Here is a 25,469-nt window from a genome sequence, read left to right as displayed (position 1 = left end):
AGCCATCGAGAGAGAAAACTTGAACTTGGCATCTTGGACAAGTCGAAAAGTAATATGGGGCCTGACAGTTCAGTTAGAGTCATGTAAAGACCCAAATCTCCATTCTTTTACTTTAAAAATCTTACCAGGCCAGACCAAGGGCCAATATTATTTTTTAGAGTAAACACCAATGACTGCTTTTTCTTTTTCAAATTTCACTTACATAATTTCCAAACAATGAATTTTGTAATTAACAAGATTCTAATTTATGGAAATTTTAATTTCATCATTTTTGGCAATTTCTAACAATTTACAAATGTCTTTATCCAAACATAATGTTACAGATTTCGAGAATTTCGAATTTCATATCTAAATTTTTTTGAAGCATTCTGAACTTATTCTGATATAAAAACTTCAGGAATTTCTGATTTTTTGATAGTTGTTTACTCAAATTATTCTAAAATTATTATGATATATTTTGTAATCAATTTTTCTTATTTACTGGTAAGACGTATGAAAATTCTTATGAATCGGGAGCTAAAATGCATGATAAAAGAGGAAGAACTGATTGGCATGTTGACCTGCTCATCCGCGAGTATGCTCTTAACATGCATTTAATCAGTTTCAATGATTGAATTCGAGTCCTACAGAGCGAGTGTACCATCAAGTACCAAGTAAAATAGGTTTGAGAAAGAACTCTATATTAAATAATCAATGGTGCATTATATCCGTTCTCAAGTTATAGTTGATTGATGTAGTTGCTTGTAGTTTTCTTTTATCATCGAGATTTAGTTGGTGTCTACATTTTGTTCATTGTCTTATATTAAATATGTATTTAAATACTAAAAATGATAAACATACTAGTATATCACAAAATTAATTGAATTTAAACATATGCATACCCAACATTAAGAAAGAACAATAAACTGCATGTATGAAAAAGCTAGAGAATATTCAAAAACTCATAAAATATATAAATTTCCAAATTATGTTCCGATGTTTCTGAATTACTCTGATTGCGAACATCCCATTCAAATTTGAAATTTGTGATCCGACCTAATCCGGTTCCAAAATTTTAGAACAAAAATTAGAAAAGTTATTTCCGATCTGATCCTTCTGTTAAAACACCCCTAGTTTTTCCTATATCATTTTCACCATGGATTTACTCTAGCAGTGATGAAAAAAAGGAAAGGGTTACAGGCCTCATTAATATTATCTTATACCCTTCATTAATTCCATCCACATATATTTATGTTACCTTGTTAATGTTGATTCTAAAATCGTTCGATACTTGGCCAGGAGGAGGTTGAAATGCCTCTGTGAGTCTTCCCGGCCCCCGAAAGAGGTGGATAACTGTGGCTTGTCACCAGTTGTCCCCCTTTTTCAAAAATAAAATAAAATCGATCGACACTAGTCATTTAATGTCAGCAAAAAGATATACATGACCTTAAGTGTACTACTAACACAAAAAAGTCTTTTTATGCAAGAAATTTATAGTTAAAATGTTTAATTAATTACCTCTACACTTAGGGTACGTTTCTTGCACCAGATTATCTCAAACTGGATTAGCTGCAGGAATTAAGTTGGACTGGCTTAGATTAGACAAAAGCAGACTAACTTAGTGAAGCGTTTGGTGCAGTGTTGGATTAAAAAACAGAATAATTAATAAATTACTATTATATTATAATATTTAATATATATATCTAATAATATTTTATTATGAATTCATCCTTTTTTTTTCTTCTTAAAATTCTGAACACTCTTCTACCTCTTTCTAGAGAGTACTTTCTTCCTTTTTGGTTCTATCCAGGGCCAGTCTTGAGAATTTGGGGGCCCTAGGTGAGTTTTCGAAATGGGGCCCTAATATTCTCTGATTTTCGGTTCTTTGTACATTGATATGTATAAAAAAGAATTCGCTAAATACATAAATATTCTATTTTCTCATCCAATATCATTGAAAATTAATATAAAAAGAAGATAAATATATAAACATTACTTAAACATTAAACGGCTCAAGTTTTTAGACTCAAATGTACACTAGAACAAAACAGTTAATCTACCACATCAATTCTATCACGGGCATATGTAGCTCGTGGTAAAAACTATTTAATTATCACGGTCAAGTTTAACTCGTGGTATATAATATTAATTCACCACGGTTAGATTTTGACCCGTTGTTAAAAGCAAATAATCTACCACGGACATTTAAATCTGTGATGGAATATCATAATTACCACAAGATATACTCGTAGTGGTTACTTCAAACTACCACATCGTCTTTTGTGAATTCACCATGCCCTTGGCCAGTGGCGGATCCAGGATTTTAAATTCAGGGGGTCCTAATAATAAAGGTCAAAAAATTTATAGACAAAAATAACATTGAAAAGTTAAATATAATACACTTCATTAAAAAATTATATGCAAAACAACATTACAAGTTATAAAATCCTAAATTCAAGCGTCCAAGACGAGGTTTCATAGTCTGAAAATGTTTCATGATAACTTCATTACCAATACATGAAAAAACATCTTTCTCAATGTAAACAACTAAGATGTCACACAAACATTGATCTCCCATTTTGTTGCAAAGTGGATCCTTAATGATATTCATAGCGGAAAATGCCATTTCCACTGAAGCGGTTACACTTGGTAAAACCAAAACCAACTGAACAAGCAAATATACATATGCAAATGTTCGATGCAACCCTTTCTCCACCATTTTCTTAGTAAGATCATTAATCCCCTGCAATTGAGAAAAATCATTATCAGAACGCACAAAATGAATATAAATATCAAGTTAATCTTGAATTCCCAATCTATCTCGATCCGTCAAATCTTTAGGATACATCTGAGCAAGAATTCCATCCAAATTTCAATGATAAAATGAGTATACAAACATAAAACATATGAACAATCATATCAATAATAGACTAAAAATCTTCACCAATATCTAATATAATTTAATTGAGATTAGATTAGAATACCAAAAAATTTATTTGAATTTTGAACCAAATAGTGATGGCTTGGAGAAATGAAACAAGTGAAGGTATGATATTGGAGTAATATAATTATAATATGGGATTGGGTGGGATTAGAAATTTAGGGTTTTATGGGAATATAAAAAAGTTGGGGATTAGGGGAAAAGCAGAGGAGCGGGGAAAGGAAAGGGAACTCTCGGGAAAGATGTGGCCCATGTGGGGCTAGGCTTTAAAAGAATATGGAAATTGGAACATCATAGGTAAACGGCAGCGTTTGCCCCTTTTGATTTTTTTTTTTTGAAAAATTAAAACAATTGGCCAATTGTTAAAACAAACGGCAGCGTTTTGGACCAATTTTAAAAAAGCCTTGTTTTCTTTCTTCTTCCCCGCTGTCTTCTTCTCCATTGCACCTGCAACCTGCAACCTGCAGCGCAGACCTCGTGTTCGAGTACGAGGGGTCCCCGGAAAATTTCAAGCAGCAATTTAGGATCGTCGAAGGGTCCTGGGACCTCCCAGGTCCCTCTGTAGATCCGCCCCTGCCCTTGGCCTGTGATGGATGTTTTTATCATACATAATTAAAAACATTTGAAGAAGGCGGGAGATTAAAAATTTGGAGGGCTACAAAGTTTTTGACATGGCACCCAAAATCTCAACTCCCGATTTCCATTTTGTTAAAAAAAAAAAAAAAAACTCCCTATTTTCAAAGAGAGCGCTTTAGCTCTCCTTCCTCCTTTTCATTTCTCTCTCGCACTATCTTTCCTCTTCAAAAATTTCCAAACACCTCCACCTTTGCATACCCGAGCCCATTTTCCACCTTTTCGAAATCAGAAACAAAACCATCTCTAATTGCAAATCCGGCGAGTTCCTTGTGAACTCGTCCTCCCTTCCGTTGACTACGCATCCAAGTCACCTGCAGGCTGTAGAACCTTTGTTTTGCCATTGTAGAGGGAAAAAATCAATAACAAGGGCTGCAAGAGTCTCTCTCATGCCACCGCCACCCAAGTTTTAGGTAAATCTCTTATTTTCATTTGCATAATTTAAATTAATTGATGATTTGAGATCTATGTGAGATGGGTTTTGTATGATTTGTGTGAATTTATCTGGGTTTGGTGCTAATTATGGTTTCCAGGTTGAATTTATTTTCTCTAGTTTAAATGGGGTATTCTCTTGTTTTGAGTAGGTTTGGATGGATTTGTATTGGGCATTCTAGTTTGAATTATCAAGTGACATTCATTCTTTTTGTTTCAGGATTTTTATCAATCTGTTGCTTCTTTGTTGCAGGTTCTTCTCCTACGCTTCTTCTTGTGCGCCATCTGTTATGCATCAATGGCATTTTTCAGCTCAAAAGTCGCAATACACACTTTGTTATACTTCTTTATACTAAAAATTCATTATAGTAGTCAAAACATTTATAGCCGACTTCCCGAATGCTATGACTTCGATGGTTACATAAAATGCAGATTTAACATTAGCATGTCATGAAGTGGTTATCAAATTTGTTGTAAGTAATTTGGGGTAAGTATGGTATGACCACCAAGTGTTTGAGGAAATGTCTCAAACAGTTATGACATTTTGGAACGCGTTTGTAAACTGGGTTATTTGCTTCTCTATAAATTTGGTATGAATTGAGTGGTCTTGTAGTTGCATTTGGTTACTCTGCGAAATCTTTCTCTCTAAATTCATTTTTTCTTCTAGGACACAAAACATTCCTTTGTTAATCTCCCTACAAATTTGGTTTCAATTTTTAGGTGTCTATGGATTTTGATGGTTTGTGAGACGGTGACGAGATGCAATCAAGTGATGATGTGAATGAAGCAAAAAAGAGAAGGGAAAAAGGTCCAACAATGTTGATTGATGGTATCTAAAAATTCTTTAACTATGGGTGACTCTTTACTTTATTTTTTTGTATCTCAAATTAACAGATGCTTCACTTAGGTCCGCTAATATCATTTATTCAGTGTTGTTGGCAATAGTGGGTGAATTATGACAGAATATTATGGAAGTACTTACCCTGTTTTCTCAGTTTAGCATATCTTTACAAGGTGCTCTCTTGTTGATGATGTTTATTTTTCTTAGTAATCAAATGATGAAATTTACTGATACGCCGTTGATACTTTCTGCCTAATTTATGGGTTACCATGGGCAAATGGATATGTTTTAACCTTTGATTGATTCTTCTTTTTTCATTCATATTATGTAGTACATAGACCCTTTATATGAATTATTTAAGTTGCTTAATGACCAATTTTAGATATCTTCAAATTTGCACTGTCTCCAATGAACCTTCTCAGTTAATATTTGACATACATATGCGCATATACACCACACATAATGACTTAGTCCGACTCTCAGAAACTTTGTTCGAGTATTAAGCTCTAGTGATAAGCCACATGATACAGTTTCCATAGCATAATCAAAATTTCAGGGTTTTGATTTAGAGGCAATATATGCATAAACGTTAAGGCTTATGTGATCAGTTAATATCATTGAACGTTAAGGCTTATGTGATCAGTTAATATCTTTGAACGTTGAGGCTTATGTGACTAGTTAATTTCTTTGAATTTCATCATATCTTGATTATTCTAAGTAGCCTTCTTCAGTTGAATACTTGAATAAGATATGTTGATTAAACTTGGAAGGTTGACATTTCCAGAGGGATTTCATCCTTGATCCTTATTAACTGAGAAAGGATAAGGTGAAGGGTGCTAACCTCAGGTCGCTTTACCCATATTTGTCCGTCATACCAGCCGCTCTCTTTGTAAGGTATAATTGTTGATAGTAGCCTATCACCAACATAACTCCACCCCTGTAGTGCGGTAATTATATGATTTACTTGCTTTAAAGATTCTACAATGAGAGATGTTCTACTAAACAAATATTAAACATGAAAATTGCTTGGATGTGCTTGTTTTTCTTTCTTATAGCTTACATTACTACTGTTTAATGTCTCAATATGAAATTTCAAGCCTTGCATTTGTTTTCGTGCAATCCACACATACCGGGGAACTTGTAGTAATATATGTTCTTTGGTATTCAGGATTGGTAGAATTGAATCCATGGCTGTTTAGTAGGTTCATAATCTATCATGTGTTTATCTTTTCTCAAAGGACCCCCTTTATATAATTCTTCAAGAGTTCTACCTATACAAGTACAATTTTTTTTCCTTGATGCATAAGCTTATGTTCATACAGATAGAGAGAGGCAACAATTGCTAAGGCTCAAGCATTAGGGGCAGTAGTTCGCTCTCAAGGTCCTTTGTTTGGAGGTGTTCAAAGAAATGTGAAGTCTTCAAGTGACAATGTTCTTGTTTGTTGGAGGTCTCTAGAGAGTTTGATATTTATTTATATATCTCATCGTTTTGTTGTTAGCTTTAGTTTAGTGTACAACTATAATGTTTGAATCTATGATTTTTTATTTAATTTTTATATTGTAGTAAATGTGTAATTTTGTTTATAAATATTTTATAATACATTTATCAAACAATGTTTTTTTTATTATTTTCAGAATTTTTTTTATAAACTCCACCTGTGTAAGTTTATCTTACATTGCCGGTCCAAGCTCGGATAAAGGAGGAGGGGGAGGGAGTCAGGTAGTCGACAGCCGGCATTCCTAGGTTACGTTGAATCCTTATGAAAATGAATCCAGAACGAATGAGGCAAGAGACACGGGTTTCAGACAACCAATTCGGGTTCATGCCAGGGCGCTCAACCATGGAGGCAATCTATCTCTTACGAAGATTGATGGAAATACATAGAGATGAGAGAAAGGATTTACACATGATCTTTATAGATTTGGAAAAAGTGTATGATAGGGTCCTAAGAGACATTGCTATAAAGGATATGTATGATGGAGTAAGGATTGCTGTAAGAACTCATAAAGGACAAACTGAAAGCTTCCCCATAACTGTAGGGTTACATCAAGGCTCATCCTTAAGTCCTTACCTTTTTGCATTGGTAATGGATGAGTTAACGAGACATATTCAAGATGATATTCCTTGGTGTATGCTTTTCGCAGAGGATATAGTGTTGATAGATGAAACTCGGGAATGGGTAAATGTGAAGCTTAACCTTTAGAGAGAAGTGTTGGAATGTAAAGATCTTCGCCTAAGCTGATGACAGACAAAATATATGGAGTGCAAGTTCAGTGCAAATGGAGGCCAAAATGAGTTAGGGGTGAGGATCGGAGATCAGGAAATACCAAAGAGCGACCGCTTTCGCTACCTAGGATCTATCTTGCAAAAGAACAGAGAATTAGATGGAGACCTCAACCATAGAATACAAGCTGGATGGATGAAGTGGAAGAGTGTATCCAGCGTGTTGTGTGACCACCGTATGCCACTGAAGCTCAAGGAAATTTTTTATAGGATGGCAATAAGGCCGGCGATGCTGTATGGCATAAAATGTTGGGTGGTGAAGTATCAACACGTACATAAAATGGGTGTAACGAAGATGAGGATGCTTTGTTGGATGTGTGGGCACACGAGAAAGGATAAGATTAGGAATGAGGATATCTGAGGTAAAGTAGGAGTAGCCGAAATTGAAGGAAAGATGAGAGAAAATCGGTTACGGTGGTTTGGATATGTGCAATGAAGGCCTACTGACGCTCCGGTTCGAAGATGTGACTATGGGACAGAGGTTCAGGGCCGCAGGGGTAGAGGAAGACCTAGGAAAACTTTGGAAGAGACCCTAAGAAAAAACTTAGAGTACTTGAATCTAATGGAGGACATGACACAGAACCGAGCGCAATGGCGTTCTAGGATTCATATAGCCGACCCCACTTAGTGGGAAAAGACTTTGTTGTTATTGTTGTTCAAAATTTTTTTTATAACGGGCATTAGCCATGACCAATTTGTAATCCACAACAATTATAGTGCACATGGTGTTAGATCTTAATCTACAACGGGCACAATCCGTGGTTGTATTACAATTGACAACGGGTATAGCCCGTGGTAGAATATGTGACTTTCTATCACATCCATATTACTAACGGGCACAATGTCCACGGTGGATTGATCTACCATGGGCATCAACCATGATAAATGAGCTTTTTTCTACTAGTGGTACTAAATGTTTGTAGTCAAGAGTCTAAGATTGAGAGTGAAAAACAATAAAACTTGATGATCAAGGGAGTAAAGAACAATAAAACTTAATGATCAAGGGAGTAAAAAACAATAAAACTTGATTGATAAGTATAATAAATTCAACAACACCAATTGTTTCTCTTGTGCTTTTTTCCTAAAATCAACATCACACTAACAAATCGAATACTAAAACAATCCATTGAATAAAAAATTATTGAAAAGAAAAATATAAATTCAAAGTTTTGAATACCTTAAAGTACAATCTTCAAAACCATGTGATGGTTTAAAAATTTGATAGAAATGGGGAGATTGGGAAGTTGAAAGAAAAAAAAGATTGCATAGGGACTTGAGTTTTATAACTTTATATGCATTTGGATGGATGAATTGACAGTAAATTTGAAAAACAAGAAAAAATTAGTGACTAACAAAGACATCTCTGTGTTTTGAACTCAACACTGCAAAGAAAAAGAAAGTCGAACTTTTCCACTGCACCAACAAATGAATTATGATATCTCTTACTTTTTTTTGTATTTATATGTTATTTACAGGATATAAAATTTTTTTGGGGACCCTTTCGAAGTGGGGGCCCTAGGTGGGCGCCTACTTGGGCTACCCTCAAGGCCGACCCTGGTTCTATCGCCATTATTTCCCTTCCTCCCATCTTTTTTCCTGCAAAACACTTCAAAGTTCAAATCTAGTTTTTTCTACAAAACACTTAAAAACCATTCTCCTCCCTCACCGTCTCTCCAACTGTTTTTTTTCCCAAAGCTACTCTCTCCCCTTCTCTATCCATTTTGCTCCGGAATTTTCTAGGAAAAAGAAAAATTGTTTGGGAATTTTCTGGGAAGTTTCGGGAATAAGGAAGAATTTTTCTATTGAGATTGTTATTGTTATTACTTGCTTTTTTTTTTTTTCCAAATTTTGGTGGTTGGTTTTTGAGACTTAGGTTGTGGGTGGGGTTGGGTTTCAGATCCAGGCATGGTTGGGCAAACGGAGTTGCCCAGAAGCATGCTTTTAGACTTGCAATGCAGACATCGTGCGTAGTTTTGGAAACAGGACTAGCAAACCCATGGTTTTTTAGGGGATTCGCTAAGACTGGCTAATCCCATGGTTAGTCAAGGCGAGTGAATGTTAGTGCCATTAAAGTAAGTCCCAACAAGTAACAAGCAAGGGACTGAACTAACCTTTAGTCCAATCTAGTCCAGTGAGAGTTAACGAGAGCAAACAAACGCCCCATTAAGGTCCTAGATTTGATATCCTCTACCAAAAAGTAAATCGCTTCTATAAAAAAAAAAAAGAGTGCTCTTATATAAAATATCAAAAGGTGGAAAAATCAAGATTTAGGAAAAGTGGAATATGCCAATTGTCGGAAAAATGAGAAATTCGTTCCTACATCCGTTTTATGAGTATAATCTCTCTGTTACGATAGATCTTAGATGTTAATTGACTAATTAGAAATACGGCCTAAGACTAGATATCGGAGAGTTGTTCTTGAAACTCTTTGGGAGAGAGTTTATTGGAAGAGAGAATTAAAAAGACGACAGCCATTTAGTATTACGGTCTCATGATATTTTTCTTCACTGATATTCAAGTGAGAGATCTTAAATTTGAATCTTGTGAATAGCAAGTCCATAACCAATTTATTCCTATCAAGAAGTGCTTCTATTAGTGACACCATTACACCAATGGCGCATTAGGGTATAAATTATTGCTTATTTTTCTGGCCTCCCTTACAACATAATTAATGTTGGTAAGATATTTGCATCCTTACCTCCTTGTATAATGGGTGCGTGTGTGTTACCCCTCGTCATGCAGCACACTCATGAGTGAAAATATTACTAATTACCCTTTGAATTCCGTATAGATGCAGCTGGATTTATAATATTTAAATTCCATGATTGTGGTGTGACTTCATCAGATATTAATATAATTTTTTGTCATAAGCCTAGTTGATGTCATTCAAATGACTCTTCATGCCTAAAATATATAGATTGTGTTCTATTTAGTAAAATATAGGTGTGAAGAGATTTTTTTAATGGGATTTGGATCCTCATCTTCTCTTTGGGGATCCTAGGGATCAACATACGTGGACCATTGATAAAAAATCGTGCGGCCACAATTTTTTTTTTAATATTTTTTACGCAAAACGAGATTGTTTTACTTTTTAAAATATAAAAAATATTTAATTGGAGCCGCACAATTTTCGATCAACGATCCACATGCGTTGATCCTTAGGATCTCCAGAGAAGGGATCTGGTGATGATCCAAATCCTTTTTAATGTGCCAAAAATACAATCTAGTACATTAAATATTATAATATAAGTGGTTGAATAAAAAAATTCTAAAGTATCGGGTGCATGCTCAATTCTCACGCAATGTTACGGAGGAAGCTGAAAGCGGGAAGTGTGTATGCATGGTCATTAAAGAAATGTGAATGGAACATGGAGAAGTAGGTCGTCAGTTAATTTATTCGTATATTCTGGGAGACTATTGTCAATATTTTTGTTTAGAAGAGTGCGACTCTAAGCTGAAGATAATAAAAAAAATGAGCGATGGTAAATATTTTAAAAGGAAAACTAATGAAAAGGGCTTGAAAGCCTTGAGTTTTAATGATAAGGACAAAATAAAAGGTAAAGTGAATAGTATCAGAATTGACTTTTTAGTGTAAAAATGTGGTTTTTCGTTAAAGTGAACAGTACCGGATGCTTTTCGTTAAAGTTCTCTATTTTAAAACGATGTTACATTGTCAGATTATTTATCATGATTAGTAACCATTATATAGAAGAGAAAATCAAAATAAGATGTTTTATTTTAAACTTTAGATATTTGGACAAATATCAAAAAGAGTGTTTTCACTTTTTATTGACTTCTATAATCTAAGTATATTTTTAATTGTCATTCAGTATCACGGTCTGGTGGTATTTCTCTTTACTTTTAAATAAGAGGTCTTAGGTTCGAATCTCATGGATTGCGAATTCAATACCAAACTAGGTTGCCCATTGTGTGGCTTAACCAAAATCCTCAATCTCTTTAGTATAAAATATATTTTTAATTAATTTGATCATAATGTATATTTTTTTATTTATTTTAATTAATTCCTATGTCAAAAATACACTCAATAATATTAATTAATTTTTTTGCTAATTTTCTTGGAATCTCATATCCCTTTTCTCAATTTAAGGATTCGATTATATCTAGGGAGGGCCGAGATAAATTTGATGGAAATATAATAATAAATATGTTAATATTTAAGAAATTTTAAAATATCTAAATTGACACACCCCGATCATGAGATCAGGGCGTGCTGGCCGCCTCGTGATCGTGATGTAACCATAAGTGCGATACGGAAGCAAGAAAATAAGAAATACGAAGGATTAATACCAACTACTAGCAGAAATATTCAACTAGCATACTAGAGCGAGTTATAAAGTAAACACACAATTCAGAGCGAAGGTACTAAGTGCAGTCAAGTAGGACTATAATTAAAGTACAACACCCGCAGGTGAGTCCTACATGTTGAGTGTCTGTCAGAATGCCGAAAAGAACCTCGTGAGCCGCCAACTGCTAGCTAGAACCTGGAGGGGCGCAAAAACAAAATTGAGTGGATCAGTAAAACCAAATCTTTCCAAAACATTTATTTAAAACACGTCTAACCCCTCACCGTAAAACCTGTATACTTTCCCAGAAAAATAGCATATAATCCTATATATAACACCAAAAGTTCAAATCACAATCCTTCAACGCTTTTCAGAAAGAATATACCATGCCATACCATGCCACATGCCAAAATGCAATATAAATGCATCAATATAAGTCAGGTGAAAATAATAAATCAACCGGAGACCCTACAATGGTCCTGTATGGCTGATACCATAGCTTAATCTTCCATCCAGCCGGAGTCACCAACGGTGACCTGTACGGCCCTGCCGGAGTCACCAATTGGGACCTGTACGGCACCACGCTGCACATAAGTCGGAACTACATATAGTAGTCTGTACGACTAAGATGGTAAAATAATACGCTCTAGTGCTTTTTTCATCAATGATCTGCGTATATAATCGAAAGTCACCTACTAGTCGGAACCACCTCAGTGGTCTGTACGACTAGCATGTCGGAACCCTCACATGGTCTGTACGACATGCACCTACTGAAGGGAAATTTATGAGATTTCATATTGGGATTTCTAGTGACTAGCATGCATATACAATTCAAAATTTATATACGAAAGCAACGGAAGCATTTTAACAAATAATATCAAAGCTCTAGTCATGTAAATCCCCTTCAAGGTTCATAGGTTTATGTAAGATGCATCAAAAACAAATTTACTTAAGGACAAAGTTTAGGAGTAGTATTATACCTCTTGATCTAGATCTTAGACCAAGGATGGACCACCTCCAAGACCTTTGCTCCTTGAAGTCCTTGAGCCTAGCCTCCTTCCTTGCCTCCTCCACTTTGTTAGAATGAGTGCTCCTAGGTTCTCTTCAAGTTTCCAAAGTTGAAAACCTTTAAAGATCCTCACCCACTAGTGTAGTGAGAAGGATGAAGGAATAACCAAAAGGGTGAGAAGATGATTAGTTAAAATCACCCTTATGGTGGCCGGCCTTTGTAAGTGTTAGAGAGATTATTTTTCTTTTCTCCTTTTGTTCTTTCAACACTTCAAAAAACCCTAATGAAAATATATGCTATAAAGTTCCTTATATAGCCAAAAAGAAACAAGTCAACATTTGACCTTTCTCTCCCTCTTTCACTCTATATGGCCGGCCCCCTTAGTGTTGTTTGGGCTTTGGGCTTTTATTTATTTCAAGTCATCCAATGCTTGAATAAAAGCCCAATGGGTTTAGGCCCAATGGGCCCACTTAAACCCGAACGTTTCTTTAAGCCCAAAACGATCTTATATCGCTTTTATGATTTCTTTAGACTTTCTAATTAATCACAACACTTAATTAATCCAATTAATTATTTCCATCATCCATTAATTACTCACTACAAGAGTGTATTGGTAAACAATCGTTTTAGGTTCTAATTAGCAAGGCAGTGAGGTGATTGGCATCAATCCAATTGATTATATTTAATCCAATCACTTAGTGAATTAAAACTTACTTTTAATTCACCTTCTTCTTTGACTACTACATTTAATCATCTAGAAGAACTCACAAGCCATGAGTGACATCTAACCATATATCATGGCTACCCAAGCTAATGTAGAATTTGTTCGGAGAACCTATTCAGTTGGAATTACAATGTAATTCGATCATTCTCTAAAACAATACTCTCAATCACATCACTAGGGTATGGATATATTATGTCAAACCCTTAATGTGATTATTCCTTCTTATATGATTCAATTGGATCATACAGGAACGCTTTCCTTTATTATGCTCGATACTTCGGTCGAAGATTCCCGAATCATATCTTAGAGTATTCTTCCTCTCTTAACAAAGATTAGAGATTCCTTGTTGCGCATTCACTTGCCTTCATGACTAAGTGGCTTAACCCCAACTATGCCGTGGACACTCGCGAATGAGGTGACTTTAACATAATCAAAGATCAAGTACTTAACCACAAGACAACGACGATGCCTCAGGTCAAAGGACTACTTACATTATTCCAACCATAAGAGTTACTTGCTTGACATTGAGTAGACCTCCATGCAAGTACTCTCGTTCGATTGTGTTCAGTGAACTCATTCCCTTAATGAGCACCTACATACTTGTCTTAGTGTCACTACACGAATGGGATGAGACTTTCCATCCTTCCAATTGAAGCGGACATAGTATGTACCGGTCTATGCATTGTCAGTTTCCCTTCGACAATCCTATGACCAGGAACCTTTTGGACATGACGGTTACGTGAAGAAGGTCTCTATAGTCTAACATCATTAGATTACTTCTTCAATCGATCCATTGTCCATGGATTCACTATTTAGGACATATATCGTTCATTGAGATAGTCCTAATTAGTATCTTTGCCATTTGATGTATAATAGTCATCTATACATCCATTCATTTGTCCTGAAAGGTTTCTTCCAAAGATTGACTTTCAGGGCATATTTCCAACACCTACTTGGATCCAAGGTGAGCATGCGGTGCGGTGAATAATATGAGCACTAACATCAAGGTGCAGATTATGAGTTCTTAACACAATTCACATTATCGGTGATTCACATAATTTCCATAAAACTCACCTGGGCGTCCACAACACCAATTTACACACATATCTATATGCATTAACATCATCCCGTAATATTCATACTATGCATGCATGGCAATTGAAACTTACTTTCATGTAAATTAAAGTTCTGGGAGAATTAATAGTATATAGGTAATACGAAAAACAAAACTGCCCACTCACTGGTAAGTCGATAGGTCGTAACCCCCGTGACATCCCTGGATGCGCTCGTCCTCGGGATAGGTGTCACCGAAGAAATTCCAAGAAATCGGCCAACTTCGAACTACACGATCCCGACGTCCAAAACTTCCAAACGAACGTCCCCGAGCTTCCTTAGGACCTCACTAAGCTCACTGTGAGCTTAGAATTCCCTGAAAATCAACATAATACGATTGCATGAACAGTGACATAAAACTGGTGTTCGGGTTTCACGTGATTTCGAAGGTTTCACGTCCTAAAACTAGCACCATTCAACTCAGGACGACGAAAGGATGAAGAACCATACCTTTTTAGCTTCGATCCGTGGAAGTTCGAAGACATTTGGTCTTGTCCGTACGGTTCGAGAGTGAGAGAGTGAGAGAGAGTCATGAGGGAAGAGAGAGAGACACGGGGGAGGAAGAGAGATGAAGGAAGTGTGTGTGTGTGATTCAACACAATCCTCACCATCCATTCAACTTCATCCCTAACCACACAATTCACAAACTCATTTAATCCAACTTAATAATTTTTATAAAATCTTATGAAATAATTGTATTTAGGCCAAAAGATATGTCACACACACACATACCTTAATACTTGTCAAGGGTAATTCCTTCATTTCACATCCCCGATATAAAAATCTCGGGACGGGCTGTGACAATCTCCCCTCCTTATAGAATTTCGTCCCCGAAATTCATACGACCAAATAATCCGCTTAATACCCATTGAATAACCTTGGGTACATCTCTCTCATTCGATCTTCCGTTTCCTAAGTAGCTTCTTCTACAGAATGGTTCCTCCACAATACTTTTACCAAGCTCACTGTCTTATTCCTTAGAACCTTATCCTTCCAATCCAGTATAGTCACTGGTTCCTCATCATACGTCAAATCCGGATTAATCTCTAAAGGTTGAGGAGGAATCACATATGAAGGATCGGAAACATAATGTCGAAGCATCGAGACGTGAAACACATTATGTACCTTAGATAACTCCGGAGGCAACTCCAATCTAGAAGCAACTTCGCCGACCCTCTCAGTGATCTCATAAGGTCCTATGTACCTGGGACTTAACTTTCCTCTCTTTCCAAAACATACCACACCTCTCCAAGGTGATAATTTCAAAAATACAAAATCACCCACATTATACATTATATCGGTGGCATGTCTATCCGCTAAGCTTTTCTGTCAATCCTGGGCCGCTTTCAGGTTAGACTTAATCACCTGAATATTCTGAGTAGTCTCATCTACAATCTCTGGGCCTTCTAACACTCTTTCACCAACCTCCGACCAACACAATGGTGTACGACAAGCTCTACCATAAAGTGCCTCGAACGGCAACATACCAATGCTTGAATGAAAACTATTATTATAGGCAAATCCCATCAAGTCTAGACGGTCATGCCAGGAATCCCCAAACTGTAACACTGAAGATATCAACATATCCCCCAACGTCTGAATATTCCTCTCTGATTGACCATCAGTTTGAGGATGATAAGCAGTGCTGTAAAGCAATTTTGTACCAAGAGCTTCCTGAAAAGCTACCCAAAACTTAGAAGTAAATCTTGGATCTCCATTAGAAATAATATTCACTGGAACTCCATGATACTTCACAACCTTCGTAATGAACAACTTAGCCAATTTATTCAGGGGATACTTTTCCCTCACTGGAATGAAATGCGCTGACTTGGTAAGGCGATCCACAATCACCCAAACACCATGAAATCCATTTCGTGTACGAGGAAGTTTATACACGAAATCCATAGTTATATTTTCCCATTTCCACTGAGGAACGGGAAGTGGCTGCATTCGCCCAAAAGGCTTCTTTCTTTCCACTTTGACTTGCTGGCAAACAATACACCTACTTACATACTCTGCAATTTCCCTTTCATACCCGGCCAATAATAAAATGGTCGAATGGTATGGTACATCTTGGTTCCTCCTGGATGCATCGCATAAGCTGAACAATGCGCTTCATCCAAAATTTCCTTCTTTAATTCCTCATTATTTGGCACATACATTCTGTTCTCCTGCATAAGCATGCCATTCGATTCTCGAATCCTGAGGTCTTTCTTTTTCCCTTCATTTCTTAATTGAACCATTTCTTGAATTTTTTCATCCACCATCTGAGCTTCGAGTATACGATCAACCAAAACTAGCTTGACTTGAAAACTAGCAAGAAAAGCTTTGCTTCGATCTTCCAACTCCAACTTTACTCCAGTTGCCCTCAGTTCTGCAAGAAGGGGAACACGACAAGCATACAAAGCATAGAGACGACATTGAGGTTTCCTACTCAGTGCATCAACTACCACATTAGCACGACTCGGATGATACTGATGTGATATTAACTAGCACTCAAATTAAACCCTCTTTTTATCAATTGTAGCAATGTATGTAAGTAGGGATCGTTCTAGACCGGGGATTAGGAGGGATTGCAAAATCACTTGGACATGACTCAAAAACGTAAAAAAAAACAAGTTTTAAACACTAAAATAGACTCAAAGAATGCAAAACTAAACTTTAAAATACCAAAACAAACCAAAAGACTCAAAACAGCACCAAAACACTCAAAACTGCCTTAAAAACACAATCTGGGCAGTTTTGGACACTAAGCACCAAATTGGACGAATTTGGGTTTTAACTTGAATCAAAACACTTAAAAACACAAAGTAAAACACTTACTAACTAATTTGACACTTTAAAACAAAGGGGAATTGGTTTTGGCCGAATTTAAAAACAAAACAAACTTTGTAAATTAGAACAGATTGTAAAAACGAATTTGATTTAAATGGGTGAATGGAAGGCTAGCTAAGGGGTTCATCTCCACACATGTTATACTTGCATACGAAACGATTTCCAATTGCTTTTCAATAAACCATGAATTCTCAATGCCCCAAGTTAATTAGGTCCGCTTAAATTAACCTTCAGATTTTCCTAACGTTATTGAATTGGATGATTGCATACGACAACCCAAAACATTCCCCACAAGTCCCCTACATGATTGCATAATAGAGATACAAGCAAGAATCATTAAGTTCTATGAAAACCATAAGCATTGACGAAGCACTTGTTACTATGATTGCCTGAAACTTATGCCAAGAATTTACTTAACGCGATTGAGATCATCAACCTTTACTACTTGTGAATATAATTCCATAACGATTAGGTGAAATTTCCTTATATCCTAGCATTCAATTTATGCATGATAATTAAGCGTGCACTCTCAACCAACACACACAAATCAATGTAATCCACATAGATAAGTAAATTGAATTCACAACTTATGAAACGCAATTAGAAGTAATCAAATCATAACGCAAGCATAAACATGTATTTCGAATCCCCCCCTAGCCAAGGGGGGGTTTAGTTCCTCATACGCACAAAACAAAGAGAATTGAATTTAAACATTGAAATCAAAGGAAAAGAAACACCTAGAAATTCCAGCGACGCGAACTTGAATTGCATGAACTTCCGAGCTTCCTTCTCCTCCTCCTTGGTGCGGCAAGGGTCTAGGGACAGGTTTAGAGCCTTAGGGGTATGGATGCATGGTTATGGAGGGATGTAGTAGTGTTTAGGGGAAGGGAATGGTGCGGCAAAGGTGTGGAGAGAGTTTGGACGAATTTCTGGAGTGATTTGTGAATTGTGGTGAGTGGTGATCTGATTTAAGGGTTAATAGGAGTATATATAGGCACTTAAAACCCTAGGGTAATCAGATATGGACTTGGATAACCCAAATCCACAAGGAAATAGGTATAAACAATCAGATTTTGCAAGGGAAAAGGGGTCCTAGGTGCGGCAGGGATAGGATAAGGTGATAAGGTTTCTAGAATGCCTTGCAAGGCAAGGAACTAGGCATCTAGAAGCTAGGGTGCGGCACCAATGTAGGGATTTAAGGATAGGGCTTCTAGAAAGCCCTAAAACTGATAGGAATTGCATGAAACCCACGGCAAGGATGTAAACTTTCTAGAAACTTCTCATTTGTGTCCTACAACACTTTGGAGTCCTTTTAGCATTAGGAAAACATGTCTCAATCCTCCATTGACTTGGAATTCTTCTCCTTCTTCATCTTGGATTCCTTTTCCTTCTTGGACTTGGAAAACTTCTTTGTTGCTGAAACTTGATGCCATTTGGATTTAACTTTCCTACTTCAAGTAGGAAACCTTGTTTGAGTAGGAATCTTCATCTTCAAGGAATCCTAATTCAACTAGGAAACCCATTTTAACTAGGAATCCTAATTCAACTAGGATTCCATCTTCACTTAGGCGCTTTCCTACTTCGACTAGGAAACCTTGTTCAAGTAGGAAACATCATCTTCAAATCTTCAATTTCGTCCATCCTCTTGGCTCCAAGCATATGACATTCATTCCAAGCTCAACTTTGCTCCAAAAGGCTCCAAAATGCATCCTTTTGCATACTTTTCCCTTAGAACCTGAAAACACATAAAACTAGCTTAAAAGACTACTTTACTTAAGCAAAAACACTATAAATGTACAAGAACAAGCTAAACTAAGGCGCATAAATATGCTCCTATCAGATACTCAATAGTGCAGTCATAATCACTTAGCAATTCCATCCACCTTCGCTGACGAAGATTAAGATCATGCTGAGTAAATAAATATTGAAGACTCTTATGATGTGTGAAGATCTAACATTTCTCACCATAGAGATAATGCCTCTAAATCTTCAAAGCAAAAACAATGGCTGCCAATTCAAGATCGTGAGTAGGATAATTTCTTTCATGATTCTTCAACTGTCGAGAAGCATAGGCGATCACCCTATTATGTTGCATCAAAACACATCCCAAACGATTCAAAGATGCGTCGCTGTAAATCTCAAAGTTACCGCTATCATCAGGAAGTACCAATACTGGAGCATGAGTGAGGCAATATTTCAATTGTTGGAAACTCCGCTCACAATTCTCATCCCACTCGAACTTAACATCCTTCCTGGTTAACTTCGTTAACGGCAAAGCAATCATAGAAAAATCCTGAACAAACCGTCGATAATAACCTGCCAACCCAAGAAAACTTCGTACCTCAGTGACGGTTCGAGGTTGTTCCCAATTCTCCACTGCTGCTATCTTTTGAGGATCTACTTGAATTCCTTGTGCTGATACAACATGCCCCAAAAATGCCACTTCAGTCAACCAAAACTGACATTTACTGAACTTGAAATACAACTGATGTTCTCTCAATTTCTTTAATACCAAGTTAAGATGTTGAATATGATCTGCTTTAGACTTAGAGTATACCAGAATATCATCAATAAAAACAATAACAAATTTATCAAGATATTGCTGGAATACCTCGTTCATTAACCTCATGAAAGCTGCAGGTGCATTAGTCAATCCAAATGGCATAACTAGAAATTCATAATGTCCGTAACGGGTCATGAAAGCCGTCTTAGGTACATCTTCATCTTTAATCTTCAACTGATAATAACCAGATCTCAAATCAATCTTAGAGAATACACACGCACCTTTCAGCTGATCAAACAAATCATCGATGCGAGGCAATGGATAACGGTTTTTAATCGTTACCCGGTTCAATTGCCTATAATCAATGCATAATCTCAGAGTTCCATCTTTCTTTCTCACAAATAATACTGGAGCTCCCCAAGGTGACGAACTAGGTTGGATGAAACCTTTATCAAGGAATTCTTGTAACTGAATTTTCAATTCTCTCAACTCAGCTAGAGCCATTCTATATGGAGTTAAAGATATAGGATCTGTACATGGAAGCAAATCGATAGAGAATTCCACATCGCTGTCTGGCGGCAATCCCGGCAAATCATCGGGAAATACATCAGGATAGTGCCTGACCACACCAACTTCTTCTACACTGCTAGGAACAACATCATTTAACACCACATGTGCTAAATATCCTTGGCAATAAATTTGTTATTGTTTTTATTGATGATATTCTGGTATACTCCAAGTCTAAAACAGATCATATTCAACATCTTAACTTGGTATTAAAGAAATTGAGAGAACATCAGTTGTATGCCAAGTTCAGTAAATGTCAGTTTTGGTTGACTGAAGTGGCATTTTTGGGGCATGTTGTATCAGCACAAGGAATTCAAGTAGATCCTCAAAAGATAGTAGCAGTGGAGAATTGGGAACAACCTCGAACCGTCACTGAGGTACGAAGTTTTCTTGGGTTGGCAGGTTATTATCGACGGTCGGCACCCGGATGCAGTGTTAAATGAGCAAAGGGGCCATAGAAACTTCTTTTCGAACGACTCCACTCAAAGTTGTTTGAGAGCATATGCTCCTATCAACTTTACACAGGACACACAAAAGAAGTACTTTGATCCTATTAGACTGGGGATGGTGAAGAAGCTAGGACAGAAGGGTAGAGTTCAAGAGAGTAGAATGCGTTTAGGAACGTGGAATATAGGAACCTTAACGAGAAAATCTATGGAAGTAGTGGAAGTTATGGTGAGGAGAAGGATAAATATTATGTGCCTACAAGAAACTAAGTGGGTTGGTCTTAAGGCAAAGGATCTAGAAAACTCAGGGTTTAAGCTTTGGTATTCGGGCACAAATAGAACGAGAAATGGTGTTGGCATCATTGTGGACAAGACCTTGACACAAGATGTTGTAGATTTCAAGAGGGTAGGAGATAGAATCATGGCAATCAAGATTGTAATAGGACAAGAACTCATCAATGTGATTAGTGCGTACGCACCTCAAGTAGGGTTGGATACGAGTTCGAAGGAGAAATTTTGGGAAGACCTTGGAGACTTGGTGCAAGGAATTGCTCAGACGGAGAAGTTATTTATAGGAGGAGATTTAAATGGACACGTGGGCAGGGAGACAGACAACTATGGAGGTTTTCATGGTGGCCATGGTTTTGGGGAGAGAAATGAGGATGGGGAAGCTATCTTGGATTTTGCAATGGCATATGATCTCTTCTTAGCCAACACCTTCTTTAAGAAGAGAGAAGAACATGTGATCACCTACAAGAGTGGGTCGTAAAAAACACAAATAGATTTTCTTCTAATGAGGAAAGAGGATAGTATAACTTGTAAGGATTGCAAAGTTACACCGGGGGAGAGCTTGGCTAATCAACATCGCTTGTTGGTGATGGATGTACATATCAAAAGAGTGAGAAAAAAGAACAAGACTTGGAAGTGCCCAAGGATTAGATGGTGGAATCTAAAAGGAGAAAAACAAGTCATTTTCAAAGAGCAAGTAATCACCCAGTGTGTGTGGGATAGAGAGGGGGAAGCTAGCCAAAGGTGGGATTCCATGGCTAGCTGTATCCGAAAAGTAGCAAAAGAGGTATTAGGAGAGTCCAAGGGCTTTGCTCCACACCAAAAGGAATCTTGGTGGTGGAATGAGGAGGTACAAACAAAGGTGATGGCTAAGAAGGAATGTTGTAAAGCCTTATACAAGGATAGGACTGATGAAAATGGTGAAAGGTATAAAAGAGCGAAGCAAAGAGGCAAAGAAAGCTGTGAAAGAAGCTAAGTTAGCGGCTTATGACGATATGTATAAGCGACTAGATACCAAAGAAGGAGAGCTGGATATCTATAAACTAGCTAGAGTAAGGGAAAAAAAGACAAGAGACCTAAACCAAGTGAGGTGCATCAAGGATGAGGATGGAAAGGTTCTTGCTACAGAGAACGCGGTCAAAGACAGATGGAGAGGTTATTTCCATAATCTTTTCAATGAAGGACATGAAAGGAGTACTCCTTTAGGGGAGTGGAGTAACTCAGAAGAGTGTAGAAACTACTCATTTTATCGTCGAATCAGGAAGGAAGAAGTGGTTGTAGCTTTGAAGAAGATGAAGCATAGAAAAGCAGTGGGCCCAGATGATATACCGATTGAAGTATGGAAAGCCTTGGGAGAGACAGATATAACATGGCTCATTGACCTTTTCAATAGGATTTTCAAAACGAAGAAGATGCCAAACAAGTGGCGAAAGAGCACCTTGGTGCCTATTTACAAGAATAAGAGCGACGTACAAAATTGCATGAACTATAGGGGTATTAAGCTAATGAGTCATACAATGAAGCTCTGGGAGAGAGTCATTGAGCATAGATTGAGGCAAGAGACACGGGTTTCGGACAACCAATTCGGGTTCATGCCAGGGCGCTCAACCATGGAGGCAATCTATCTCTTACGAAGATTGATGGAAAGATATAGAGATGGGAAAAAGGATTTACACATGGTCTTTATAGATTTGGAAAAAGCGTATGATAGGGTCCCAAGAGACATTCTTTGGAGGATTTTAGAGAAGAAAGGAGTACGAGTAGCATATATCCAAGCTATAAAGGATATGTATGAAGGAGCAAAGACTGCCGTAAGAACTCATGAAGGACAAACCGAAAGCTTCCCCATAACTGTAAGATTACATCAAGGCTCATCCTTAAGTCCTTACCTTTTTGCATTGGTAATGGATGAGTTAACAGGACATATTCAAGATGATATTCCTTGGTGTATGCTTTTCGCAGACGATATAGTGTTGATAGATGAAACTCAAGAAGGGGTAAATGCGAAGCTTAACCTTTGGAGAGAAGTGTTGGAATCTAAAGGTCTTCGCCTAAGCCGATCAAAGACAGAATATATGGAGTGCAAGTTCAGTGCAAATGGAGGCCAAAATGAGTTAGGGGTGAGGATCGGAGATTAGGAAATACCAAAGAGCCACCGTTTTCGCTACCTAGGATCTATCTTGCAAAAGAACGGAGAATTAGATGGAGATTTCAACCATAGAATACAAGCTGGATGGATGAAGTGGAAGAGTGCATCCGGCGTGTTGTGTGATCGTCGTATGCCACTGAAGCTTAAGGGAAAATTTTATAGGACGGCAATAAGGCCGGCGATGCTGTATGGCACAGAATGTTGGGCGGTGAAGCATCAACACGTACACAAAATGGGTGTAACGGAGATGAGGATGCTTCGTTGGATGTGTGGGCACACGAGAAAGGATAAGATTAGGAATGAGGATATCCGAGGTAAAGTAGGAGTAGCCGAAATTGAAGGAAAACTGAGAGAAAATCGGTTACGGTGGTTTGGACATGTGCAAAGAAGGCCTACTGACGCTCCGGTTAGAAGATGCGACTATGGGACAGAGGTTCAGGGCCGAAAGGGTAGAGGAAGACCTAGGAAAACTTTGGAAGAGACTTTAAGAAAAGACTTAGAGTACTTGGATCTAACGGACGACATGACACAGGATCGAGCACAATGGCGTTCTAAGATTCATATAGCCGACCTGACTCAGTGACTTGGATTTGTCAAGTCTCCAATCGAGAAGTTTTCCCCACTCGGGAAATTAAGGGAACACTACCTCAACCTACATGCTCCACTCACAAAGCTTCAACATAAAAGCTTCAACAAAAGAAAAATTCAAAGAACTTAGTGAAGAAGGCTTTGGTGTATTTAACACAATACGTTGAAATGAAACAAAGCTTATTTATTGATATCTCTAAGAAGTTACAAATATGTACATATACACGAGTCAAAATAAACAAACAAGAGGAAGCCTTCACAAAGGTTGCTTAGGAGAAGTCTCAACAGTCGGCAGAGCCTCAGAAAGAGAAGGCACCGGAGGGAGATCATTCGGAGCCTCAGTACTGGACAACACCCTAGAAGGAGGCGGCATCGGAGGTTGATCATTTGGAGCTTCATTAAGCGGTACAGCCCCAGAAGACGAAGGCAATAAATACCTTTGGAACAAACCCACAAACCTCTGATGATCATGTAAAATCTGACCATCAGATTCCTTCATCTGGTCAAGCTTCCTCTTCATGTTTGTAGCATAGTCATGTGCGAGCCGGTGCAACTGTTTATTCTCATGCTTGAGCCCTCTAAGCTGGGCTGCTCAAAGACCACGAAGGTCGATCGCAAAAATCGAAGAGGCGCTTGCTTTCTCAAAAGCTGGGCTGCTCAGAGACCACGAGGGCTGATCTCAGAAATCGAAAAGGCACCTGCTTTTTCAGCCTTGTCAGCACCTGTCACATGCACACTCAACTTTGCGGAAATTACGGGCATTCTGTCGAAGATTTCTGGTGAAGTAGAAAGCACGTGAATGTTACTGTTCAATCATCCACTTTCCACACGCAACATCAGCTCACGGGTACCACAGATAACTTTGCCAAAAATCTCTGACAAAGTTTAGACACGTGAAGCTTGCAGCTCCCATTACATCGCTATGACCAAGAAGGGTAAAAGAATAGCAAAGAAACAACACTAACAAAGTTTAGACACATAAATTTTGAAGGTCTAGCTACCATATTATGACCCACAAGGGTAAAGGAACAGGACCACTGCTGGATAATTGGAAAGTCCCTGTGTGTCAACCTCTGTGCTCCGTGGCAAGGTAGACTAGCAAACAGGCCTAACCTTTACTCACATTCGAGAAAACACTCCCAACAAGATTGCTTGCTTCAAGATCGAAGAGGCACCGTCCTTCGAATCTCGAGAGCCAGACTCCCAACATGATTACTTTCTAAAAAAGCGACGAGACACCGCTCTCCGAATCTCGAGAGCCAGACTCCTAGCAGGATTGCTTTCTCAAAAATCGAAGAGGCACTGTTCTCCGAATCTCGAGAGACAGATCCCCGACAGGATTACTTGTTCGAAAACCGAAGAGGCACCGCTTTCTCAACTTCGAAAGCCACTTAGATAAAGCTTATCTGTAATCCTTACATCGCTTTCTCAACTTCGAGAGCCAGATCTCCTTGGATAAAGCTTGTTTGTAATCTTCACACGTAACATCAACTTTCCAGATACCACAGACCACTTTTTCAAAGTGCTCTGACAGAGTTAAAACACGTGAAGCTGGCAGCTCCCACTACCGTGCTATGACCAAGCAGGGTAAAAGAATAGTATTACTCATTCTTGTTAAGGAGACTCCTATATATGTCGACCTCCATCCTCAACGGACAGGCAGACCTGCAAAAATGCTCAACCCTTCCTCATATCTGAGAGGGCACTCCCAACGAAGCCTCTCGAAATACTCAGCTTTCTTTCCCCCCGAGAATACCTCTGCAAACAAGCTACACCAGAGCAAGAATATCTCATATCATCAGGGTTAAAAGCAAGACTATCCCATATCATGCT

The 25,469-nt window shown here is 37.8% G+C and overlaps 2 long non-coding RNA genes across 3 annotated transcripts; one reads left to right on the top strand and one right to left on the bottom strand.

Annotated features, from left to right (window-relative positions):
• The first annotated feature begins 3,342 nt into the window (after positions 1–3,342).
• Positions 3,343–6,957, top strand: LOC139190699 (uncharacterized). 2 transcript variants are annotated; one of them, XR_011575044.1, is made up of 4 exons: positions 3,384–3,966; positions 4,706–4,814; positions 6,149–6,274; positions 6,462–6,957. It is a non-coding gene; the product is annotated as an uncharacterized lncRNA (long non-coding RNA). The 2 variants fall into 2 exon arrangements; XR_011575043.1 differs by lacking the exon at positions 6,462–6,957 and having other exon boundaries at positions 3,343–3,966; positions 6,149–6,454.
• Positions 6,958–7,084: 127 nt separating this feature from the next.
• Positions 7,085–23,237, bottom strand: LOC139190700 (uncharacterized). Its single transcript, XR_011575045.1, has 2 exons — positions 23,068–23,237; positions 7,085–7,177 (listed from the first exon to the last, which is right to left on the bottom strand). It is a non-coding gene; the product is annotated as an uncharacterized lncRNA (long non-coding RNA).
• Positions 23,238–25,469: the final 2,232 nt, after the last annotated feature.

The sequence above is a fragment of the Malus domestica genome, chromosome 13 (assembly GCF_042453785.1).
Source record: "Malus domestica chromosome 13, GDT2T_hap1".
NCBI classification, from domain to species: domain Eukaryota; kingdom Viridiplantae; phylum Streptophyta; class Magnoliopsida; order Rosales; family Rosaceae; genus Malus; species Malus domestica.
The sequence above is the reverse complement of the archived record's forward strand: the minus strand, read 5'-3'. Positions and strand labels throughout refer to the sequence as shown.